The sequence below is a fragment of the Lepus europaeus genome, chromosome 20 (assembly GCF_033115175.1).
Source record: "Lepus europaeus isolate LE1 chromosome 20, mLepTim1.pri, whole genome shotgun sequence".
NCBI lineage: Eukaryota > Metazoa > Chordata > Mammalia > Lagomorpha > Leporidae > Lepus > Lepus europaeus.
The window spans coordinates 54,313,065-54,331,271 of NC_084846.1; the positions used below are offsets into that span (position 1 = coordinate 54,313,065).

The following is an 18,207-nucleotide window of genomic DNA, read 5'->3' on the forward strand; positions in this document are numbered from 1 at the left end:
CATCACCAGATCTAAAACCATTCCACTGAGGACTTTGAGAGGTTCCAGATCCCTCACTGAACTCCTTCCTGGCCATCCTGCAGTCTACTCTTTCCTGAAAGTTTACACTGAGTATATAAGACAGCACAGGAGGCATGTCCTGATCAGTGGAGCCCATGAGCCACCTTGCTGCAGATATCAGACTGAAGAATGTCACCAGGACTCTACCTGCCTCCTTCAAGAATCACTAGACGCCATATCGAACTAACTACACATCTCATGTCGTTTTACCCATGAATCCGCCTCACAAAACCCATTATTTCCTGTCTTCTACTTGTAACTAATTTCATTAGTTTAAATATCACGAGGTAGCTACCCTCTTCCAGGTTATGCCAATGAGAAAAACTACCCTCAATAAGGGTTGAGTGTGTTTCAAGAATCATACAAACCATAAGTGGCTTAGCAGAGATGTGGTTCCAGACTAAAACCTAGACATTTTCTGCTAAGCCATCCTATCACTTCATCCATTTTCTCTCTCATCAAATATAAGTAAGCATTGTCTGCGTGCCAGAGACCATTCTACGTCCTGAGGAAATGAAGACTGCTCTTCGGGAAGCTATATTCCAGTGGGAAATATGATTTATGAGCCATCTGCAAAAATTCATGGGCAATATGTATTATGAAAAAGCTGCATGAATTTCAGAATTTCTATACCAAAATAAACACCTTTAAATTACATTTTTCCACAAACTTTTTGAAAAGCCACATATAACCTTGAAAACATTTAAATCATGTGGAAGGATATCCTAAGGCAGAAGAAAAAAAAAATCAGAAATATAAAATGTCAAAACTTGTCACATTTTATCCTTTAAATGCACCGTTTATAACATATCACTGGCACCTGAATGTTTTTAAAGTACAAAAGAGTCCCACTTCCAGTTCAGAAGTAGGATAGGAAAGATCGTCCCCTCCATGGTAATGACAAGAAACCAGCAGACAGGGGTGGCCCAGTGGGGCAGCAGGTTCAACCGCCACTGGATGCCTGCATCCAAAGCAGAACACCAGTTCAAGTCCCAGCTACTCTGCTCCAGATCCAGGTCCCTGCTGTTCCACCTGGCTCAAGTACTTGAGTTCCTGCCACCCACGTGGGAGCCCCAGATGGATTTCTTGGCCCATGGCTTCAGGGTGGTCCAGATCCAGTTGTTGGAACTACCTGGGGAGTGAACCAGTGCAAGGGCAATCAATCTCTCTCTCCATCTCTTTCTCTCTCTGTCTCTCTCTCTCTCTTTCTCTCTCTCTCTCCCCCTTTCAAATTAGTAAATAAATTTTTGTTTAAAAAAAAACGCAAAATAAATGTAAGGGTTTTCTTTTCATTACAACTATAATGAGCAGGAGATGCTCTTACTCTTAAAGACACAATAATAATTAATGAAAAAGCCCCTTTTAGATGAGAAAATGATCGCAGTCACTTTCTCACCTGGATGCAAGAAATCAAGCCAGGTATAAACAGAGGAGCAGAATTACCATGGACAAGGAGAAACCAGTCAAATTTCAATAACCAAGTGGGGTGGCAAGATGACGTAGTCTGCAAGTCTTACCCCTCCAAAAAAATGCAAAAGAAAATGAATTGTTCAACCTATAAATATTTTCCAATGGTATTTTTGGCTCAATAAGTAACAGTAGGAACTAGAGTAGAAGGCAGAAAACAATTTTCAGTCTCACAGTTTTGCAATATTTAGATTCCAGCACAACTTCAGTTGTAAACCAAACTAACGGAAACTCTAACCCAATGCATCCAAAATCAGATCCCGACAAGATCAAAGACAGCATCCACGGTACAGAAAGATGAGGCGCTTAGGTTAGGCCTAAGAGCAAAGACACATATTGAAATCTGAAATAAATGGAATTTAATTAAAGCTCAGATAAACTCTTTGTGAAATCTGAACACTCAGCCCCTCATCCTAGGCAACTGAGAAACAGAAGAATTTACACTTTGGGGGGAAAAATAAAAGAAAAAAATATGCTAACTTCAGATCCTGATTGTTGCTTATTCATGGGGTTTTGCAATCAAAACTAATAAGATATAGGAATTTTACTGCAACAAGAAAAATAATTAAAAATTGAGATAAATTTAAATATAACCCAGATAATACAATTAATACAGGACTTCAAGGTAATCATTATAAATAGTATATAAAAATTTCAGGAAAAGATTATCACAATGAATCAACAGACAACATTAGCAAAAAACTAGAAGTCATAAGTAGAACTAAGTAAATATTCTAGAACTGAAAGATACAGTTTCTAAAAGGATTTCAAAGAAAGATTGGCAGGAGACAATACCCTGTGGTAGAAACAATATATAGCCTTAAAGGCAAATCAATAGAAATTATCAAAACTGAAGCACAGAGAGTATATTTGAAAGCACCTGTAAGACAACATCAGTCAAGTTTTGTTAATTAGAGTTCCAAGAGAAAAGGAGATACATGAGGTAGGAAAATATTTGAAGAAAAATTTCCAAAAGCTTCCAAATTTGGTAAAAATATAAATCCACATAAACCAAATAAATATCAAGCAAGATAAAATACATCACAGACTGACTTCTGGAAATGAAATATAAGTCAAAAATGGTTGGAGAGCACATTCGGCCAGGCAGTTAAAACACTGGTTAGGGCTGCCTATGTCTCACGTCAAAGTACCTAGGTTTGAGTCCCAGCTCCACTCGGTTCCAGCTTCCTATTAATAGACATCCTGGGAGGAAGCAGATGATGGTTCAACTACTGGGGTCCCCACCACCTGTGTGGGAGACCCAGCTCCCTGTTTCAGCCTGGCCCATCCCTAACTATGGCCAGGATTTGAGGAGTGCACCAGGAATGGAACCTCTCTGTGTGCATATGCCTTTCAAATAAAGGATAAAGAAAAATTTTAAAGAAGTGGACAATCTGTAAAAAGTCAACTACGCATAGTCAGATATTTTTCTGCATGTATGCTATATTTTAAAATGTTATGAGAAATGTTCAAACAGAAATGCTATCTTGACTCCCCCTTCCAAATACCTCCTCCATCTTTTCTTTCCTTTAACACTTGACCGCAAAATTCCTTCAGAAGATTGTTGAAATTCACTCTCTCACTTCCTTTCATTCTCCTCTAAGCCCACACTAACCTGGTTGTCACCACCATGACCCCACTGATTATTGCTACAGAATTGCTACTCAGAGGCATTCCATACAAGTGATCACTTCCTCCTCCCTGAAACACTGCCTGCTCTTGGCTTCCAAGACACTTCTGTTTCCCCATTTTTTTTCCAGCCTCACTGGCTGCTCATCCTCCGTCTACTGTGATATTTTTTCTTTATCTCTGAGAGTTTTTGTCTGTTTATTTAAGGATTTTTTTAAAAATTTAGAGTGATAAAACAAAACGCAAAAATCTTATGTGTCCACTATGATGAGAAACATACAGAAGCATCCGCCTTGTATGCTCCAGCCAGCTAGACATTTCCATCTCCCTGTAGCTTCCCAGTCCAAGGCCTTCAAAGTTGGAGGGCCCCAGACCTCCTCTGGAGTCTTTACTCTGTCTAGACTTACTCAAGGATCCCATTCTGGCTCTGGACTCTAAATACTAGCTACTAAGAAGGGTTTTCCGAAAGTTTGTGGTAAATGTGTATTATAAAAAACAAACAAACAAACAAAAAACTATGCTTAGATTCCAAAACTTTGTACTACAAAATAAACTTATATTTTAATTTTTTAGATGTATTTATTTGAAAGGCAGAGTGAAAAGCAAAGACAGAGAGAGAGAGAGAGAGAGAGATCGAGATCGATCTTCCATCTGCTGGTTCACTCCCCAGATGGTCACAGCAGCCAGGACTGGGCCTGGCCAAAGTTAGGAGCCAGAAACTCCATCAGAGTCTCCTATATTGGTGACAGGGACCCAAATACTTGGGCCATCTTCCACTGCCTTCCCTGGAGCAACAGTAGGAAGCTGGACAGAGGCAGAGAAGCCCAGACTCGAACCTGCCATCGCTGCAGGCAGCAGCTTAAGCCACTACACCACAATGCGGCCAGACTGTAACTCTTACCTGCGTCTTCTCCAGTTATACCTCAGCCTAGACCTCACCTCAGTGTGTCTTCCTGCGCGTCTCCACTTAGATTCTAACAGGCATCCCAAGTCTAAGACGCCTCCACGCTGGCTCCTGCGATTTTCTCCCCACTGACCATTCCGTCTGGCAAGCAGCAGAGGCATCCCTAGCTCGCAGAATTTTTCTCTCTCCACACCTGATCTGGCAGCAAGTTGCTTTGGCCCTTCTTCCTGTAGGTACCCAGAATCTGACCCGTTCTCCCCGGCTCCATTGCGGCCGCCCGGTGCCAGCCTCCATCACCTCTCCCCTCCCCTAGACTGCAGTATTGCTCCATCATGCCCACCCCTGCCTGTCTGCAGGATAACCAGAGATGCTATGCCAACCTACGTCAGACCACGCCACTCTGCTGTGCCAAGCCCTCCACTGGCTGTGTGACTCACACAGAAGAAATCCAGATTCCCCGGCGACTTCCAAAGCCCTCCCGGGTCTGACTCCCGCCGCCGTATTAATTCTCTGCAGAGCTAGCTGACTCGGCTCCCGGTGGAGTGGACGGGTTTCCTCACTCCCACGCCACAGCTCCCGCCCCGGGGCCTCCCCACGCACAGCTTCCTCCACGCCCGCGTGACCTCCACCTGCACCTGCACCGATGCCCGTGCCTGGCACAGCGTCTCCTCGGCCCTGAAATCCCCACATCGCCAGAGCTTACCATCGACCCTCCCTCACTGACCACAAGTCACCTTCATCGTCCACCGTATTACACACTTCTCTCTGTTGACTTTGCTGTTTTGTTACTTTTCTCTCCTGGAACGTGAGCTCTGTGACAATGAACGTTTTCTGATCTCTTGCCGATCGCTATAGGTTGTCAATACCCAGAACGATCGCTCGGAGTTGGTAAACACACAGTAAATAGTTGCCGAGTGCGACTGAATGCAAGATTTTAAAAATCAAATACTAGGGAATAAATTTAACTAGAAAAGATATATAGGACCTGAAAGATGTTTTATTTGTATGATGTATTTATATTTTTTAAAATGCCATAGCATTTACTGAACATCTGAAAAATATTTTTAAAAACACCATATTTTTGGATGTGAAGATTCAATACCGTTAAAAATTCAATGACTTTGATTAACACATTTAAATGGAACACTAAATATTGCCACCACACACACACACAAAATCCTTCCCCCAAAAGGTATTAAAGAAGGTAGTGTAGAGGTAGTTGGTTTTGGGGTTTTTCTAATTCCTTTGTCGTATTTTAATTTTATCTATCACTTACTTATTTAAGAGTCAGAGAGAAAGAGAGATAGAAAGAGAAAGACATATGGCCGGCGCCGTGGCTCAACAGGCTAATCCTCCGCCTTGCGGCGCCGGCACACCAGGTTCTAGTCCCGGTCGGGGCACCGATCCTGTCCCGGTTGCCCCTCTTCCAGGCCAGCTCTCTGCTGTGGCCAGGGAGTGCAGTGGAGGATGGCCCAAGTGCTTGGGCTCTGCACCCCTTGGGAGACCAGGAGAAGCACCTGGCTCCTGCCATCGGAACAGCGCGGTGCGCCGGCCGCAGCGCGCTACCGCGGCGGCCATTGGAGGGTGAACCAACGGCAAAGGAAGACCTTTCTCTCTGTCTCTCTCTCTCACTGTCCACTCTGCCTGTCAAAAAATTAAAAAAAATAAAATAAAATAAAAAGAAAAGAAAGAGAAAGACATAAAGAGCTCCTACCATTTGATTCACTCCCCAAATGCCTGCAACAACCAGGTCTGAGCCAAGGCCAAAGCCAGGAGCCAGGATGCAGAAAGCAACCCAGGTCTCCTACGTAGATGGCAGAACCCAGCTACCTGACCACCTCTGCTGCCCCCCGGGAGTCGGCATTGACAGGAGGCTGGCGTCTGCAGCCAGAGTTGGTTATGGAACCCAGGCACTCCGATGTTGCACACTGGAATCTTAACCAGAAAGTTAACCACTAGGCTAAACACCCACACCAAGACTTGATAAATTTACACAAACAATGATAAAACATTAGATTTCATTCTGGGTGAGATGGGAACCATTTTATCTCTGAGAGCGTTTATCAAAAGCATCACACATTCAAAGCTGTATTAAAGTTAGCCATCTTTTATTTTCCCAAGCCTTTGTCGTGAGAATGGACTAGGCACAGGGGTGGGACAAGGAAGAAGGCAGAGAAACAAGTTAAGGGCCAGGGTGACTCTCCAGGCACAGGTAATGTGGCTTTCACCAGGACGAAAGCCATTTGAGATGGCAAAAAGCAGTCAGAGCCTGGTGTATCTTCAGGCACAGTCAGCAGTACTTGCCGGAGGACTGGATACGGATAGGGGGTGGGAGCGTGAACAGTGCTTCCCAGAGTTTCTGCCTATCCTAACAAAGGAGGGAGCTGCCAGTCACTGAGGCGAGAGAGACATCAGTGAGGTCATTGTGGGGGGAGAGCAGGAATTCCCCTGTTGGCCGTGGTGGGTCTGAGAAGAGCATTAGACATCCCGGGGAGGGTGCTGACTAAGCAGACCTCTCCCAGGATTTCAGGGAGAGATCCATGCTGGAGAAATAGACTGGGAGCTACCAGTTAGACAGATTCCAAATAAAAAAAAAATACATACCATAAACAATAAGTCTAGATGGGGTTAGAGAAAAGCGCCTGTGACAGGTAACAAATAAAGGTTCGGATGTATAAAACACGAGAAATTTTAATATATTGACAAGAAATCACTTTAAAAAGAAAACAGCAGGAAAAGAGACAAAAGAAATGGCAAACTCACCATGTATAGAAGAGGAAAGCTGAACGGCCCCTAAACCTCAAGAGCAGTAGCAGAGAAGACGATAGGTAACAAGCTCCTCTCATCAGATTGGTAACGATTTTTAAGACTCAAAAAGGTAAGTCCTGGCAAAACTGTCGGCCAAAAGAACACGCTCATGTGCCCCTCTGCGGCAATCTATCAAGCGGAACGTGAGCCTGTTTAAACCTAGCAATTCAACTTCAGAGGGTACTCCCTTCAACTGTGGACCTTCAGACGGGAGTACCTGCAGCTTTTAGGACTATGCAAAAGTCTTCCTGGTCTCCACGCCAGTGCAGAGAAAGAAATCATTTCCTGAATTTCGATGTTCACATCTATTCTTTCCTAAAAAAAGTGACCTACCTGGGATCATGCCCGTTCCACTCCCTCCACGGCGCAGAACTTGTCCTTTCCTCTTCTCCTCCTACAAACACCTGCCCCTCTTTCCAAGTGCAGAGTACTGAATCCCGGAGCAAATCACTCCATCACTCCGCATCTCTTCCCATGGCCGCAAAAATAGGCCAACTGCCTGCAGGAGGCAGCTGTATCCTCCTGGGTCTCAGAGCGGAGATAGTCCTCAGCTAATGCAAGATGCCCTTAGGTTGAGAACTAACTTTTGCCCTCTTGTGCCACTGAAGTTTGGGGGTTGTTTCTGAGCACCAGTGTCCAGTCCTGAATGATACAGACACATGCCCCGACTCATTCTATACTCCGCTATGGTGTCCGACCCCAAAGAAGAACTCCAGGGTATCGAACAGAGAGGCAGTTTGAAATGTCGCTTTCTCCTTTAAAAGTTGACCAATTCACCAAATGTCATCTTTTTGTCTCGTACAGAGAAGCCACGGGTTAGGAATAGAATATTTTGGCCCACACTGGGATGTTGAGACTTAGAAATATAGTGTAGAGAGGGAAGATAGGGAAAAGAAACATTCACGGAGTGATCGCATCTCTCTGTCTCGCTCTTATTATCAGTCTCTTGAGGAGGAATTCCCATAAGAGCAGTTGCAAGATCGGTAGAAAACAGCCGAAAGAGCACTTTTCCTCACACACTTGAATGTATTCATCAGCTTGTCTCAATCCCAGGAAGTTTCCCACCTCAGAAGAAACAGTCTTTGAACAATGGAGCAGGACAACTTAGTGATGCTGATTGGTTTAAAAAGAAATTGGAGGGGCCAGCGCTGTGACATAGGTTAAACCTCCACTTACAGTGCTGGCATCCCATATGGGCACCAGTTTGAGTCCTGGCTGCTCCACTTCCAATCCCACTCCCTGTTAATGGCCTGGGAAAGCAGTGGAAGATGGCTCAAGTGCTTGGGCCCTTGCACCCATGTCCTGGCTTTGGATCAGCCCAGGTCTGGCCATTTGAGGAGTGAACCAAGGATGGAAGACCTCCCTCTCCGTAACTCTACCTCTCAAATAAATAAGTAAACATTTTTAAAACAAAGAAATGAAAGTTATTTTTTATAACTAACATTTTTAATATACTGAATACAATTTCAGGTTGGAAATGTTATGACTATCTTGTAGAATCAATGTATGTTGTTTGGTGCAAACATAAGTTGCCTCTGATGACCTGTGTTTAAAGTACGTCTCTATGCCTCAATTTCCTTAGCTTTTATAAGTGGTGAAAATTATAGTAGCTACCTCATAAGATTATTATGAGGAATAAGTCAGTCAACATTTGCAAAGTGATTGGACCAAAGCAAATGCTTTTTATTAAATAATAAAATTAGTAAATATGCTATTAAGCAAAGAACATTTGTCAAATTATATTATGAGGTAATCATATCAATTACATTATCATTGAGCAGCAATTATACAAGATGGTCTGGTATCCCCTTATAAAATGTTTCATTGTTTCTATTCTCCAATAAGTGTGATTCTAGTATTTACAGCAAATATGTCATTATTTTTTCTAGATAGAAAAGTCTGATTTTGACTACGGAAATTATTGAAGTTATTTCTAATTGTTACGTGATTCCTAATTATTTCCAAAACCTGAACCAGAGTTTAACACACACACACAGCTTTCTTACCAAAAGAAATTCCACATGGTTGCTTATTCCTTGTTTCACATAGAGTGTGTAACTTGGGGTACATTTTACACTGTGTTTTTAAATTAGGTATTAACAAACACCACTGTCCTACTTTATTTTATGACTTTATATGATGAATAATTTAATTAGAGCTCTATCACATCAATCTCTTATTTTATCAGTACATTTTTAAAAGATACATTTTTGTTTCTCAATGACCTTTATAATAAACCTTGAAACATGCATGAATTTACCTGAATTTAAAAATAAAATTAATTTTTTCCAACCTACAGTTTAATTTAGCTGATAGGCCTGACAACTTTGTGTCTTAGATTTTGAGTTATCATTTTCAATAAGTTGAAGTAGTTAAATCTATAGTTCTAAGATTTTGCTGAAAATATCTTTAAAACAAAAGATTATAGCATTTAATCAAACCTTATTATGTTAGCAAGTCTATATTGAAATTAACAGTACATTTATCTTTCTCAAAATGTTCTGATTATCCTGGATTAGACAAGGTGTAAAAGAGTAAAAGTAAAAGAGTAAGGTATAGTTAATGATGTTTGCTTTAGATCACTAAATTCTTCTCAGTATATTTGTTATACTCCATTCGGTGTGTAACTGAGAAAGTAAATAATCATACAAAATATTTTGCAAGTCAGGTTGCTTCCAAATCTTTGATTACAATGAAATTGAAGGCAGTCCTAATTAAGTTGTCAGTTGACAGATCATTAACATAATTTTGATAAGTACATTAATTTTTTAACAATAAAACTCATCATGAGTTCAAATAGCTGACATAGTTTAGTTAAATATTCCGACTCCCACCCACTTATTTATGTGAACAAGATTTCTCAACAGCTTCAGTTATAGCAATAAAAAGCAGGAAGAGAATTGCTCTTGAACTTCTATCTTCCAAGCAATAAGTACTGTTTTCCAGGGTCATGCAAACATATTGAAAAACAGCTGAATAACTACTCTCCAAAATAATGATGATGTTATTTTGAAAAATTTTTACTATTAATAATAATGCTAATAACTTGATCCAGAATAAAATGCTTTAACATCATCCAGAGGTTTTTTTTTTTTTTTGGGGGGGGGCCTGGAGAGAGAATGCTTTTTAAATTTTGATTTATAATTTATTGCTGGGAAAAATGATAGGGTGATTGAGAAGCTATTTTTCCAACCTTAAAAAATGCACTAGGATAAAACAGTGTAGTGGAATGGAAATGTGAACTCAAGCAGAAAAAAAATGTGACTTTCAGATTACTAGGGTAGAATGATAGACCTTCCTCCTGTTTCTTCATGTTGATGGGGGTGCCTAGTGTCTTGCTGGGACATGGGGACAGCTGTTTCTTAAAATATTTACAAGAAACCAAAAGTTACAATGTTTTGCCACTATTCAGATTTAAAATGAAAATTTTAAATATCTTAAAAATGTGCAAGAAATTAGTTTTTAAGGATTATTTTAGGGAGTAACAAACAAAAGAGTTGCTTTAGAGAGTTCTCCACACATGCACATGGAGAGATGCAAAAGAACATCATTCTAGTGCTACACGAAATAAGGAAAAGTTGGTGAAAAAACGAAATATCCACCAATAGGAGAATGAATAGAAGATTTATATCTGTATATCTAGATGGATATGAATGGACTACTACTGCACAGAAATGAGAATGATCACGAGGAATGAAGGGCAGAAACACAGGAAACCTCCGATTAGAGTCCCGGCTGCTCCACTTCTGATCCAGCTCCCTGCTAATATGCCTGGGAAAGCAGTGAAAAATGGCCCAAGTGCTTGGGCCCTTGCACTCATGTGGAAAATCTGAAAGAAGCTCTGAGCTCCTGTCTTTGGCCTGCTCCAGCCCTGGCTATTGTGGCCATTGGGGAACTGAAGCAGCAGATAGAAGATTCTCTCTTTCTCGTTCTTGTTCTCGTTCTCTAACTCTGACTTTCAAATAAATAGAGAGAGAGATCAGGCAAAGTTTGTCCTAAGGGAACAATATTAATATGAGATAAAATAGAATTCAAGGCAATCAGCAGTAATGGGGATAAAGAGAGGAACAACATAATTAAAAGCTAGCGGCATTTCACTAAGAAGATACATTTATGAATTTGTGTGCATTTAGCGATGTACATAGAAAAATAAAAAAGCAAGCTGGTGTCATGGCACAGTGGGTTAAACTACCACCTGCTATGCCAGCATCCCACGTGAGCATTGGTTCTAGTCCCAGCTGCTCCACTTCCTATCCAACTCCCTGCCAACGCACCTGAGAAAGCAGCAGAAGATGGCCCAAGTGCATGGGTCCCTGCCACTCATGTGGGAGACCCAGATGGAGTTCCTGGCTCCTGGCTTCAGCCTGACCCATTCCCAGCCAGTGCAGCCATTTGGGGAGTGAATCAGCAGATGGAGGAGCTCTTTCTCTCTCTCTCTCTGTCTCTCTAACTCTGCCTTTCAAATTAATAAATCTGTAAACAAAGAGAGAAAATGAAAAGCAAAAAACTGACAAAATATGAAATATTAACAAGCCATCATAAATGAAGATTTTATATCATCTGTGTCAGAGTAATTTTTTTCACTCCCTTAATATATAAAAACTTGACCAAGCAAATTAATAACTAGACTTCATGGGTTCATGTAGAAATATATAGAGAAATATGCAAAAAATACAAAAAAAGACAAAATATATGTTCTTTCAAGTACAATAGAATGACAAAAATCCAACAGAGATTAATTTTCAAAAGCCTCAAAAATTTTAGATCATCGATTACCACACAGATCACATTCCAATACATTAAAACTAAATTAGAAGACAACAATAAAAGAATAACATTCTAACCTGCTGGGAAACTTTTTTTATGTGCTCTTAAAAGAATGGGGTTGCATCCATATCAGAGTGCACACATTTGAATCCCAGCTCCATTTCTGATTCTACTAATACCCTCAGAGGCTCAAGAAGTTGGGTTCCGACTGAGTCTTCAGTTCCTGAACATTTGGGAGCAGTGAACCAGCAGATGGAGTGTCTATCTGTCTCTCTCACTCTCTCTCTCTCCCTACCTCCCTCCTCTTTTGCCTCTCTAATAAATAGAATAACTATATAAAATATTTTCCAGGTCTTGTGCAGTGTGGCTACAATTTATACAATATTAAGAGTTTGATCGGAGTTTCAGGTCCATCTCGAGCGGCCGCAGTAACACACAGGATGCACTAGATGTCACTGTTACATTATATTTCATCTCATTTGGCCACGTGGTGGCGTCAAGGTTTGATGGAGTCCAGGGAATTAATTTCAGATCCAGCTCCAAGCTCTTTAACATTTCACTCAAATATCAAATAATGAGAAATTAATGATATTTGTGGATATGACCAAATATGCAATACAGATGTAAATCTTTGTCACGCAAGTATTTCCTAAATCTCTCCATATTTTCCACTGATTATTTTTTTTAGCTTGGCTAAAGCAGCTTTGCATGATTCTTTTTTTTTTTTTTTTTTTTTTTTGACAGGCAGAGTGAATAGTGAGAGAGAGAGAGAGACAGAGAGAAAGGCTTCCTTCCGTTGGTTCACTCCCCTAATGGCCGCTACAGCCAGCGCTGCTCCCATCCGAAGCCAGGAGCCAGGTGCTTCCTCCTGGTCTCCCATGTGGGTGCAGGGCCCAAGCACTTGGACCATCCTCCACTGCCTTCCCGGACCACAGCAGAGAGCTGGACTGGAAGAGGGGCAACCGGGACAGAACCGGAGCCGCAACCAGGACTAGAACCCGAGGTGCCAGCACCGCAGGCAAAGGATTAGCCAAGTGAGCCGCAGCGCCGGCCAACTTTCCACTCTTAATAGACAGAGGAAGGACAGAAAGCACTCCCTATTGCTTTGGGGGACAAAAATTAAGAGCTCTCTAAATTGTCTCTAATTTGCATATGCAATGAAGTGTGTTCCTCTTAGAAATACAGTTCTGTGGCATCAGTCACGGGCAGAATTCTAAGGACTCCTGAATTCACCTTAAAAACTGACGAGTGGGAAGCTATTCTATTTTTAAGGACTTCAGGGAAGGAAACCACCAGTCAGGAAGTTGTTCTTTCCGTTTAATCTAAATCCCTGCTGATGAAATGCAATTCCATTTCCCCCAGGGAGAGCTGTTCCAGGGAGGATGAAGGAAACCTGCTCAGAGAATGAACCCCCCCTCCCCACCACCACCACCACCACCACCACCACCACTCCTGGAGTAAGTATATACAAAGCCCTGGCCAACGACAGCACGGATCTGAACAAGGCAGATAGCTAGGAGCAACTGTGAAGTAAACTATCAATAGCCCACCAGTTACGATTAAAAGAAAGTCTTCAAAAGTGTGCTGTGAAAAGATCTGACCTTGAAGTACAGGGACATGACCTTGGCAGTAAGACACATGGGTTCTTTTCTCTACCCTATTCTACTAGCAGTGGGGGTTACTCTGGGGCTCCCTGAAATTTGATCGTGATGGAGCACCTATCACAACCAGGTGCTTGAAATGAGTCTTTGTAATCCACACAAGCAGCCTACAAGGTGGGGACACTTACTGTCTTTACAAACAGGATTATAACTTACTCCAAATAAGGAAACTGAGGCTCAGAAAAGTTAATTAATTGGCCCAAGGGCGCAAGCTGGTGGAGACAGGGCTGGCTTTTGCTCCTGTGCGATTCCAAGGCTGCGCCCATACAGTCAGGGGATGCGCTCTAAGGAAAAAAGAAACATAGAAGGAAGGGGCTGGGTTTCTGTCTCCAAGTCGTTCACTGCTCCTTCTCGAATGCGAACAGGATCAACTGGGACAGAGGGACAGATGTGAGGTCAGAGCTGACAGCAAAGATCAGTGTGCGTGGTGACCAAGTCCTGGAACCTACCACTCTGTCTTTAAAAAGAACAAATATTCACCACCATCGGGGGCGGGGTGTCAGATCCAGGATCCTGGCTGGCGCCAGCGGTGGCCAGAATACTGATGGTAAGAGAGCTCCCACTTGTGCATTCCAGATATCTGTGTCCTCCCTCCCTCCCTCCCTCTTTTCCTTTCTTCTGTTTCTTTCTTTCTTTTCTCCCTTCTTTCCCTTTCCTTTTTGTCTTTTTCTTTCTTCCTCCATTTTTTTTTTTCAATTGCAAAATACACATTCTTTGAGAAGAAAAATCAAACAATGACGTCATCTAGAATGTGGAAAATATTAAAGGTGCCCTTGGCAGTCTGGCCTCATCCTCTCTCCAGGTGATAACCACTGGTAATTGCTTAACAATATGTATCATCAGGGCCAGTTGTGGCGTAGTAGGCTAAGGCCTCCACCTGCAGTGCTGGCATCCCATATGGGAGCTGGTTCTAATCTCTACAGATCCAGCTCTCTGCTATGGCCTGGGAAAGCAGAAGAAGATGGCCCAAGTCGCTTAGGCTCTGCACCTGCATGGGAGACCCGGAAGAAGCTCCTGGCTCCTGGCTCCTGGTCAGCCCAGCTCTGCTGTTGCAGCCATCTGGAGAGTGAACCAGTGGATAGAGACGTCTCTGTTGCTCGCTCGCTCGCTCTCTCTGTCTATAACTCTACCTCAAGTAAATCAATAAAAACATGCATCCTTAAGGGACATTTTCTGTGCATTCAAAAAGAAAAAGGACAGAGGAAGAGAAGAAAGAGAAGGCAAGAAGTTATGTCTACAAAACTGGGATTAATATTGGACATTCTGTTCTACAGCCTGCTTCTCTTACTCAAACTCTCTCATAGATAGCTAGTTTGTATTTTCATTTCATAGCTGAACAATATTTGTTAGCACAGATGTGCTATAGCTTGGTACCCATTCTCCTATCAATGGAAAATCAAACATTTCTAGTTTGCTCCTATTCCAAGCCATGCTACAGTGAAATCTTCGTCTATGTATTTTTTAATTGTTTATTTGCAAGACAGTGAGATACAAAGGTTTACCGGTTTACTCCCCAGACACCCTTGACAGCACAGGCTGGGTCAAGGTTGGAGCCAGCCGAGAACTCAAGCCTAGGCAGGGATCCAATTATCGGAACCACCAGGGCTGCTTCCCAGGGTCTGCGTGAGCAGGAAGCCGGAGTCAGGAGCTGGAGCGAGAGTTGACTTCAGATGTTCCAACGTGGGATGCAGGCCTCTCAACCGGCGTCTTAACAACTGGACCAGATGCCCAGCCCTGCCTGTATATCTTTAGGCATTTGGTGTGGATGTTTCTGTAAGACCAGGTGGAAAGGAAACGCAGCGTCGCCATAGGTATACTTCTAAATGTCTCCAGGATGTTCCACTTCTACCCGGTACCATTTTAACTTTTTTTTTTTTTAACCCTTGAGTGAGTTAGAAGTCTATTGTTTCCAAAGAACAGGCAAACAGGAGTGATGAACAGGGAGTGACAAAGGCCTCAGGCTACTCCTTGCAGGCTGCTTCCCACTTTCTTCTAGCAGTGCCTGGAGGAAGAATTGGTTTTTCAGTCTCCAGGGGTTCATGAGGTTTGTTTGTTTCTAGGTTTCAGGGAGCAGGGCAAACTGGTAACACAGTGCAGGTCACAAATCTTACCTGTACAATTCAATGACCTTTGATAAATGGAATAGGATATTTCTATCACTTCAGCAAGTGCCCTTATACCACCTTCCAGTAAATCCCAACTTCCACAGATATTCTCACACACACACTTTTGTGGACACATTTTCACTTCCTTAGGGACATACCTAGGAGTAAAATCTTTGAGTGATAAAGTTGTCTTAGGTTTAACTATATAAGGAATTATCAAGCAGGATTCCACATAGATGGGATCATTCTATGTTCCCATTAGCACCCTATGAAATTGCTAATGTTCCACACTTTCACCAGCATTTAATATGAAGTATTATTGTGGTTTGAATTTGCATTTTCCTGATGATTAATGATGTTTGAGCATTTGTCTTCATACACGTTTTTCCTTCTGTGAAGTCAATATTTTCAGATATTTTGTTCATTCTGAGATTGTTTTCTGTTTATTTTTTGAGAGGCAGAAAGAGTGCCACCCACTGGCTCACTCCCCAAATGCCCAGATAACTGGGGTGAGGCCAGGCCAACACCAGCAGCCAGGAACTTGGTCCAGGTCTCTCACCTGGGTGGCAGGAACCCAATTACTTGAGCCCTTAAATGCTGCCGCCCAGAGTGCATCTGAGGGGTGAGCTGGATTCAGGAGCCAGAGCTGAGATGAGAACCAGACACTCCCACGTGGTTCACGGCATCCTGCCAGCATATGAACTGCCAGGTCCAAAACTTGTGTTAGAGATCGTTGGCCAGTAGGATTTATTTGTGTATATGTCATTTGTCAGGCATGTGTATTAGACTAATAGATCTGATATTCTCCCATGCTTTCTTCTAATAATCTTCTAGTTTCAGCATTTAGGTTTGGATCTATAAAAAGCCATCTGATTAATTTTTTTTTTTTTAGTTTCACTTTTATTGTGCATCAGGGCTTAAATGACAAACAGTGGTCAGCATTACTCGCCACTCCACCTGCAGCCTTCATCTGTGTGAGCAACCTCTTTCTGGAAATTACAGATTCAGCCCAAGAAACCAGGATCGAGCAGAGAAAGCCCTCGGCCGCACTTCCATTCCTGCCGTGTCCACGTCTAGCAGTGCCCACCTACCTCTGGGACAGTGCCCTGCAAGACCTCGCGCTCTGCTGGAGTAGAGGACTCAACTCGCTCCCTTGACGCCTTGTTCTTTCCTCCATAAGAGAAAAGCCAGCTACCAGAAACAGTCTGGGAACCACGTTCCAGGGAGCCGAGTTTTGAGGTCCAAGGACAAAGTTGTTGCTGCTGCACCCATGTCGGGAAGCTGTCCCTCGCATCACTGCGTGTTGTCCACGCGCTGGGAAAACTACACACGAGTACCTCTGTGCTGTGCGGTGCACTCAGGAGCCCGTCAAGCCCCCAGCACCCCACACGAGACCCACGACGCCCCAGGCTTGTACATGTGGTTGAGCGCTTGTGTGAGCAAAGCCCCGCTGGTGTTGCTCTCCATCAAGGTCAAGTTATCCAGCTTGGCAGGCGCCTCCTGCTGTCTCACAAAGCTGTGGGCGGACACCCGGAGCTTGGCCATTCGCATGTCCCCCACGTCCTTGACCAGGGTCCGGATCTCATCTGCTTTCGGGATGTTGTCCGAGGCACTGCGCGTCCAGCTCCACTGCCCACAGGAAAGCACAGGACACTGCCAATCTGATCTCAATCGAACGAATGGGTCCAGTGCAGCCTCACGTCGGTGCCAGGACAGGAGCACCGCACGTCTCACAGGGTTGCAGTTTGGCAGGTGCCGAGCGTGGTGAGCTCCACGTAGTAAGGCCTGGGCATGGGGGTACAAGTTTCTTCCTTTCGTTCACGACCCCTCATCTTCTCCAGCTCTTCCGTGTCCATCCAGGCCGGGGGGCCAGCCCGCGGCACTTGTGTCTCTGCTTCAGGTCCGCGGGCAGGCCGGGGTGGGAGGCCCCAGGCACCCTCGATGAGGAAGATCCTGTCCAGGCTGAAGTTCGGGATAATGGTGACCAGCCGCTTCTCGGCCAGAAACTCCACCTCGGCCGCGGCCACGGCCCGGCGAGCGCCCCGGCTCCTCCTCCTGATTCGTTTCTGTGTGGCTCAGGCTCCCGTTTTTCTGTGTTTTCCCATGCAGCTGCTCCAGTCTGTTCGGGAACGTGAGGGCATAACGCGCCCCTACTTCGCGTCTCACCGTCTTCATGTCTGTAGGCTCTGTGGCAAGTTGTGCTCATCTCTGTCTCTTGATTACTTTTACTAGGACGTTATACATTTTACCAATCGTTTCAAAGAAATGACTTTTGACTTCCATTAATTTTATTTTTTCCTATTATATTGAGTTCTGATTTTTATTATTTCCACACATACTGGTTAATTTAGTTTAGTTTTTAAAGTAGCTTAAAGTGAAATTGTACATCATTGATTTTACAACTTTCTTTTACTAAAAAGTCTACGTATTTCGAAGTGTTTTTTCCTCTAAGAATTGCTTTAGCTGTACTCTGTGCATTTTAATATAGCGTTTATTTATTATTATTCATTTTGAAATACTTTCTAATTTTTCTTCTGGCTTCTTTTTTTACCTATAGTTTCAGATATCTTTAAAATATCTTACTGTTATTTATTTCTAATTTAACTCCACTGTTAAAATATCACTCTTTTTTTTTAATGGTTTTTTTTTTTTTTTTTTTTTTGACAGGCAGAGTGGATAGTGAGAGAGAGACAGAGAGAAAGGTCTTCCTTTTTGCCATTGGTTCACCCTCCAATGGCCGCTGCGGCCGGCACATCTCGCTGATCCGAAGCCAGGAGCCAGGTGTTTCTCCTGGTCTCCTATGCGG

General features: G+C 43.1%; 1 pseudogene; it reads right to left on the bottom strand.

The window, feature by feature from the left end:
* Window positions 1-16,769: 16,769 nt before the first annotated feature.
* LOC133749407 (DNA replication complex GINS protein PSF2-like) lies at window positions 16,770-17,576 on the bottom strand (annotated as a pseudogene).
* Between the last annotated feature and the right edge of the window lie 631 nt (window positions 17,577-18,207).